Source organism: Halichoerus grypus, chromosome 2 (assembly GCF_964656455.1).
Source record: "Halichoerus grypus chromosome 2, mHalGry1.hap1.1, whole genome shotgun sequence".
Lineage (NCBI taxonomy): Eukaryota > Metazoa > Chordata > Mammalia > Carnivora > Phocidae > Halichoerus > Halichoerus grypus.
The window spans coordinates 45,665,706-45,672,989 of record NC_135713.1 but is presented as its reverse complement, the minus strand read 5'-3'; the positions used below and the strand labels follow the sequence as shown (position 1 = coordinate 45,672,989).

Genomic DNA, 7,284 nt, shown 5'->3' with positions numbered 1-7,284 from the left:
ATGATCCCAGGGTCCTGGGATCGAGCCCCGTATTGGGCTCCCTGCTCTGCAGGAAGCCTGCTTCTCCCTCTCCCACTCCCCTTGCTTGTGTTCCTGCTCTTGCTATCTCTCTCTCTGTCAAATAAATAAAATCTTTTTTAAAAACAAGAAAAAACACCACTTTCTGTATAGGCATAAAAATGAGACATGAGGGGCACCTGGGTGCCTCAGTAATTAAGGGTCTGCCTTTGGCTCAGGTCATGATCTCAGGGTCCTGGGATCAAGCCCTGCATCGGGCTCCCTGCTCAGTGGGAAGCCTGCTTCTCCCTCTCCCACTCGCCCTGCTTGTGTTCCCTCTCTCACTGTGTCTCTCTCTGTCAAATAAATGAATAAAATCTTAAAAAGAAAAAATGAGACATGAGCAGCCTGTTGTACCTAGGTGAAAATTTCACCTTGAAATAACTTTACCACTCCCAGACCCTCATAATGAAGACTATACCTGCTGACCTTGTTGCCTTTATTCCGGACAAGTTCAAGGTGTTAGAATTACTATGGTCATAAACCACTCAAAGAGTCAAAGATCATGGTCTACTTAGAATGCATAATATCAGACTTTCTTAAAAACCAAAGGGGGTTCAAAAAGATCTTGCTTTTCCTCTGGGAAGTTCCCAGTGCTTACAGTCCAAAACATCCCTGCAATAAACAATGGATTCCCACCCAAGCTTTAGCTCATTCACACCTATTTTACTTACTGCCTGTCATTTTTCCTCAGTGGTGCCCCACTCATCCCCACGGCTCAGACAGAACTGAAGAAATTCTCATACCGCCGGCTCAGGCAGCTTCATGGGAACGAGGAAATATTATCCACACTCTGCCTAAAACGACAGCTCAGGCAGAGTGGGAGCAGTCAGTAAGCCTCGTTTTCCTAATTTCATATTTGATTGAACATTATTAAAAGAACTGTTAAAGTTATGAAATTCTGCGCTCATATTAGGTTTAGGATAGGGTGGCTAAGGACACATATAAAAAGAGTTATTCTCCTTCTTTTCTTAGTAATAACACTTAGCACTCAGATATTGCTTTTCATCTCCATCACTCTTTAGGAACATTAACTATACAATTTCACTACGTTAACTGCAAAGAGAGAGAGTCAGAAATGGCCCTATAATTTTGTAGTCACTTTGGTAGAATTCATTGTCTCTCAAAATGATATACTACACTCCAGAGCCTATGTTTTAACCTGGTTTAAGGTAGGAAGGTAAGGAAGGGGGGAAGGATGGGAAAATGTCATATTCTAAAATAACAGAGATCTCAGAAGCCTAGCTAGGAGTCCAAGGATACAGCCTGTGGATTTATACATGGAATAGTTAGTGAGCTGAAGGACATAACTACATTTTGAATAGTGGTGTTATACTTAGCATATAACAGTTTGTATTTTTTTTTTTTAAAGGCGAAAGTTTCCAAATCCCTCCTAGCAGAGAAAAGTTCCTCCAAGTTAAAAGAAAAATTTTTGGAGTACAATAAGTATATGGATTTAACATAAAGAAAAGGCATGCTACTATTGATACCATTTTTGGTACTACTTTTATAGCTGCCATTTCTGGAAAAGAAACCGTGGGAGAGCCGCCATGCTAAGTACTTCAAATATACTCATTTGACTCAGTTTTCCCACTTGCAAAATGAAGAAATTTATGTAGAGCAAAGATCAGCACACTACAGCCCATGGGCTAAATGCAAGTACTATTTTTGTAAATGAGGTTTTATTAGAACATAGCCATGCCCATTCATTTACAAATTGTGTATGACCATTTTCCCACAACCAGGACAGAGCTGCAGAGCTGCAACTAAAACAATATGGCCTGAAAACCTTAAAATATTTACTCTCTGGTCTTTTAAAGAAAAGGTTTGCTATCCTCTGGTCTAGAAGATGTTTTCACAGGACCTTCAAATACTAACATCTCATATGCCTCTGACTCTGGGTACTGGGAACTCTTTCTCTACTTTGTCCACTAGTAACATCAAGCCACAAAAACAGCATATTGCCCTGAATTTGCTGATGTGTTGTTAGGTAGGCTTCTATATCAGTGTCAGTTCTTTGGAAAAATACTGTATTTCCAATTCTATAATAATTGACTTATCAGCCCATGGTTGCAAGCTAACAACTTCAGTTAATCCCATTTTAAACTATACTGTTGATAACACCCACATCAACTACTAAAAAGTAAAATTACAGGGCCCCCTGGGGGCTCAGTCAGTTAAGCGTCTGCCTTTGGCTCAGGTCATGAACCCAGGGTCCTGGGATCAAGCCATGAGTCGGGCTCTCAGCTCTGAGGGGAGTCGGCTTCTCTCTCTCCCTCTGACCACCCCCCGCCCCTGACTGGTTCTCTCTCTCTCTCTCTCAAATAAATAAAATCTTTTTTAAAAAAGTAAAATTATAGAATTCTAGTAAATGACACCAATAAAAAAAGAACATCAAATTCTGTCACTTTCTCCTTCACTCTCTCAATTCATTGCTTCTTCTCCCTTTCCTCTGCCATGAGTGAGCCCCCTGTCTGTTGCCAGATCACCTCATAGTTGAATTATTGCTTGAGCAGCATTCAGCCCAATCCTAGGCACAAAGTAGAAGTCTACACATCTGAAATCGAAGACTTGCCTTTTGAAAGAATAAGAGCTGGGGTCCTAAGAATTTTTCTTAAGTGTTCTCATTTATTTCCACAACCAGAAGCAATGAAGGGCTACCTTATTTTTCCATATCCTTTCATATTTATAATTTTCACATAGGGCCTAAGAAGTAACAATCTGATAGAATACATGATTAGGATGAAAATTGGGTGGGGGAAAGATGGCAGAGGAGTAGGGGACCCTATTTCAACTGGTCCCCGGAATTGAGCTGGATATCTACCAGACCACTCTGAGCACCCATGAAAGCAGCCTGAGATGTAAGAAGATCTGGATCTCTACAAACAGAATATCGCAGGCGGTTGGTTTTGAGGTACGAAGCAGGGAGCCGTGATTCTGTGGGCAGATATCAGAGGATAAACTACAGCAGGAGGGTGCCTGGCCGTAGGGATCCTACACCTCTGGTGAGCGACAGCCTCGCGCACTGGGGACGGGGCACAGACTCACAGACCGGTAGCGGCGGGGAAAGGACTTTAGGGCAGCCCCCGGGGCGGAAATCCAGAGCGGAGGGGTCGCGTGGGTGAACTGGGAGCAGCTGGCGGTTTTAGAAGCACAAAGGGCAGAGACGTGCCCCGACCTGGAGGCGAGGACTGGGAGTGCTGCAGAGGGGCGCACAACCCAGGATGCTGAAGTTTATAGCAGCACAGACAGAAATGGAGAGACTGCAGCCTGGAGAGCTCACTGAAGAACAGACTGTGATCTCTCTGCTGAGGCAGAGGGTGGAAAATGGTCTCTTCTGCTCTGACTCTCAGAAGAGACACAGAAAGCTGCCAGGGAAAGCCGCCAGAGAACAAAAGCCCCAAAAAATGGTTTTCACTGAGCCCATCCCCCCCCACAGGGAGCAGGGCAACTCTGCCCAAACAGGGTTGCCTGAGTAACAGTGCAGCAGGCCCCTCCCCCAGAAGACAGGCTGGGAAAACAAAAGGCCAGCAACCCTAAGGTCCCTAGAAAACAGGTGCATCCTGCTTGGGTTGTGGTCAATAAATTGGACTCTATACATTCCCTCAACCACTCCTCAACAGAATGACTAGGAGGAGGAACCCCCAAAATAGGAAAGACTCAGAGATTATGACTTATGCCACAGATTTACAAATGGATTCAGATATAACCAAGATGTTGGAAATGGAATTCAGGCTAGCAATTGTGAAGACAATAGCTAGAATGGAGAAATCAATTAATGGCAACACAGAGTCTCTACGGGCAGAAATGAAAGGTGAATTGGCAGAACTTAAAAATGCTGTCAATGAGGGGCGCCTGGGTGGCTCAGTCGTTAAACGTCTGCCTTCAGCTCAGGTCATGGTCCCAGGGTCCTGGGATCGAGCCCTGCATCGGGCCCCCTTCTCGGTGGGAAGCCTGCTTCTCCCTCTCCCACTCCCCCTGCTTGTGTTCCCTCTCTCTCTGTGTTTCTCTCTGTCAAATAAATAAATAAAATCTTTTTTAAAAAAATGCTATCAATGAGATCCAATCTAATCTAGATAATCTAACAGCTAGGGTAAGCAAGGCAGGAGAACAAATTAGTGACCTGGAAGACCATTTAATAGATAAAAAGGGAAAAGAGGAGGCCAGGGAAATACAACTCAGAATCCATGAAAATAGAATCAGAGAAATAAGTGACACCATGAAACATTCCAATGTCAGAATTATCGGAATCCCTGAGGGGGTGGAGAGAGAGAGAGGACTAGAAGATATATTTGAGCAAATCGTAGCTGAGAACTTCCCTAATCTGGGGAATGAAACAAACATTCGCGTCCTAGAGGCAGAGAGGACCCCTCCCAAGATCAAGGAAAACAGGCCAACACCCTGACATATAATAGTAAAACTCGCAAATCTTAGAACCAAGGAAACCATCTTAAGGGCAGTTAGGGGGAAGAGATTCCTTACGTACAGAGGGAGGAACATCAGAATAATGTCAGACCTATCCACAGAGACCTGGCAAGCCAGAAAGGCCTGGCAAGACATATTCAGGGTACTAAACAAGAAGAACATGCAGCCAAGAATACTTTATCCAGCAAGGCTGTCATTTAGAATGGATGGAGAGATGCAGAGCTTCCAAGACTGGCAGAAACTGAAAGAATATGTGACCACTAAGCCAGCCCTGCAAGAAATATTAAGGGGGGTTCTATAAAAGGAGAAAGACCCCAAGAGTGATATAGAAAAGAAATTTATAGGAAAAAGAAAAGGTCTTTTTCAAGAAAAAACAAGGTCTTCACAGGCAACATGATGACAATAAATTCATATCTTTCAATAATCACTCTCAACGTGAACGGCCTAAATGCTCCCATAAAATGCACAGGGTTGCAGACTGGATAAAAAGACAGGACCCATCTATATGTTGTCTACAAGAGACTCATTTTGAACCTAAAGATACATCCAGACTGAAAGTGAGGGCATGGAAATCCATCTTCCATGCCAGCTGACCTCAAAAGAAAGCTGGGGTAGCAATTTTTTTTTTTTGAAGTAAAGAAAAGAGTGGAATTTAATCTTTACTTACAGGACACTGCAAGAGAGGAGATTCCACATAGAAATAAGAAACCCACTGAGAGGAGGAGCTTCATACAGGTTGTAGTTTGGAACTGGTCAAGTAGAGTTTCATTGTAAAAGGTGCTAAAATAACAAAACACATTTAAAAAGAGTTCTTAGTAGAGAAACAGTAAGACAAACTTCTACCCAAAAGAGTACACAACAAACAACTTTCTGCCTCAGGTGTACAATCTAAAAGTTAAAAGTCCCAGGAGTGCCATCCTGAACTTGGAACGTATAGCCTTCAGAGATAGTTTATGGCACAACATTCTGATCTTCCTTTTCCTCTACAGAGAAATACTTCTCAATCAAGTTTAATGAAGCTTTATACACAGACTCATTTTCATGGTTTTGTAGAGCTTCAATTTTGTCCAAATCTCCACATTCTTCAATCATTATACTAAGTTTCTCAGTTTCACCTAGTTTCTCAGCAGCCTGAAAGATGTTTGAAATGGCATCCAGAATAACCAGAATAATTTTGGTATCTTTTGCAGTTAAGAGGTTCATCAATGGTTCTATTATGCCACAATGAATGAGGTATACAATCTGTTCAACTGTCCCACCACTTGTATAGTTGGTCACAGCCCAGACAGCTTCCTTTTGTGTCTTAAAGTCTGCCTTAGAGAGAACACCAATGAGGAATGGGACTAATCCATGATTCACAACTTGCTGTATCTGGTCCTGGTGACCAGCTGTGATGTTTGACATTGTCCACATAGCTTTCTTCTGAATATTAGTTTAGGGGTTCATTAGGAGGCTGGGAAAAACAGCAAGTGCTCCTGCATCTATTACAACCTGAGTCTGTTCATCTGTCCCAGTGATAATATTTCCTATGGCTCTTAGTGCAGGAGTCACAATGGGCAATTCAGTAGCTCCTAGAAGCTTCACAATCTGGGGCACAACTCCTGTTTTCACAACCATTTCAATCCGTTCATTTGGACCATCTGTAAGGTAGGAAATGGCCCAGCAGGTATCTGCCAATACCTCTGGATCATCATGATGCAGGAGACGAACTAAGGTAGGAAGAATCTGCTCAACAGCATCTAATGGGGGTGCAGAATTCTTGTTGTGACAAAGGTTTGAAACTGTCCAAGTAAGGTTACGTAAATAATCACATGCTAAAGATGACATATCAGGAACTACAAGGAGAGCCAATAGTGGGTCAACTGCACCATACTTGATAACCAAGTCTCAAAAAACTGAATGATCACCTGCAATGTTTCCTAGAGCCCATACAGCTTGTTCACTGATGTGGGCATGGGAAGATGCCAACAGAGAAATGAATGCTGGGATAACACCTCCATCTACCACAGCCTTGGTCTGTTCTGACGTCCCAAAAGCAATGTTAGTGAGAGCCCAAGCAGATTCAAACTGAATGGGACTACAATCAGTTCTGCCCAAGAAGAACACAAATTTTGGAATCAAACCACCCCGGATTATGTTGTCTATGGGGGGCTGTTTTTCCCTAGAAAGCAGTTTCCTAGCAGCTTGAGTAGCCTGGAGTTGGCTTTCCAAATTGTTGCTATTTAAGCCTTTGACAATGTCATCAACAGACCAATTTACAGTGCCCTGGTTGTTGCGGTTTTCCTGTAGTGGAGAGGTAGCATCATCAGGAAACAAGCTTACGTTTCTCCTTTTCAGCATCTGGTCATCCTTCTTAGCTTTCTTCAGCTCCACATTAACTTCTATTCAGCGCCGCCTCATTTCTGTACTCTTTCCCCTTGTTCTTGAATCTGTTAAGGTGGGCAGCTGGTGAATTAGCATTCTCGTTGGTGGACATGGTTATGAGACAAAGGGAGAAAGCTACACGGCCGGCTCAGGCTTCCACAGGAGGCAGTCCAGGGCACGCAGGCTGTGGGTCAGCTGCCCTCAAAATGTCCACCACAGATCACCCCAAAGACGGTGTGGCTCGTGCAGCTGGCTGGCACGATTTAAATTTCCCAGTCAGGGGTAGCAATTATTATATCAGACAAATTAGATTTTAAACTAAAGACTGTAGTTAGAGACACAAAAGAACACTATATCATTTTTAAAGAGTCTATCCAACAAGAAGATCTAACAATTGTAAATATTATGTAGTTGGCTGCCCCCAACATGGAAGCAGCC

General features: G+C 43.1%; 1 pseudogene; it reads right to left on the bottom strand.

Moving 5' to 3' along the window:
- Nucleotides 1-5,370: 5,370 nt before the first annotated feature.
- LOC118549680 (importin subunit alpha-1 pseudogene) lies at nt 5,371-7,005 on the bottom strand (annotated as a pseudogene).
- Nucleotides 7,006-7,284: the final 279 nt, after the last annotated feature.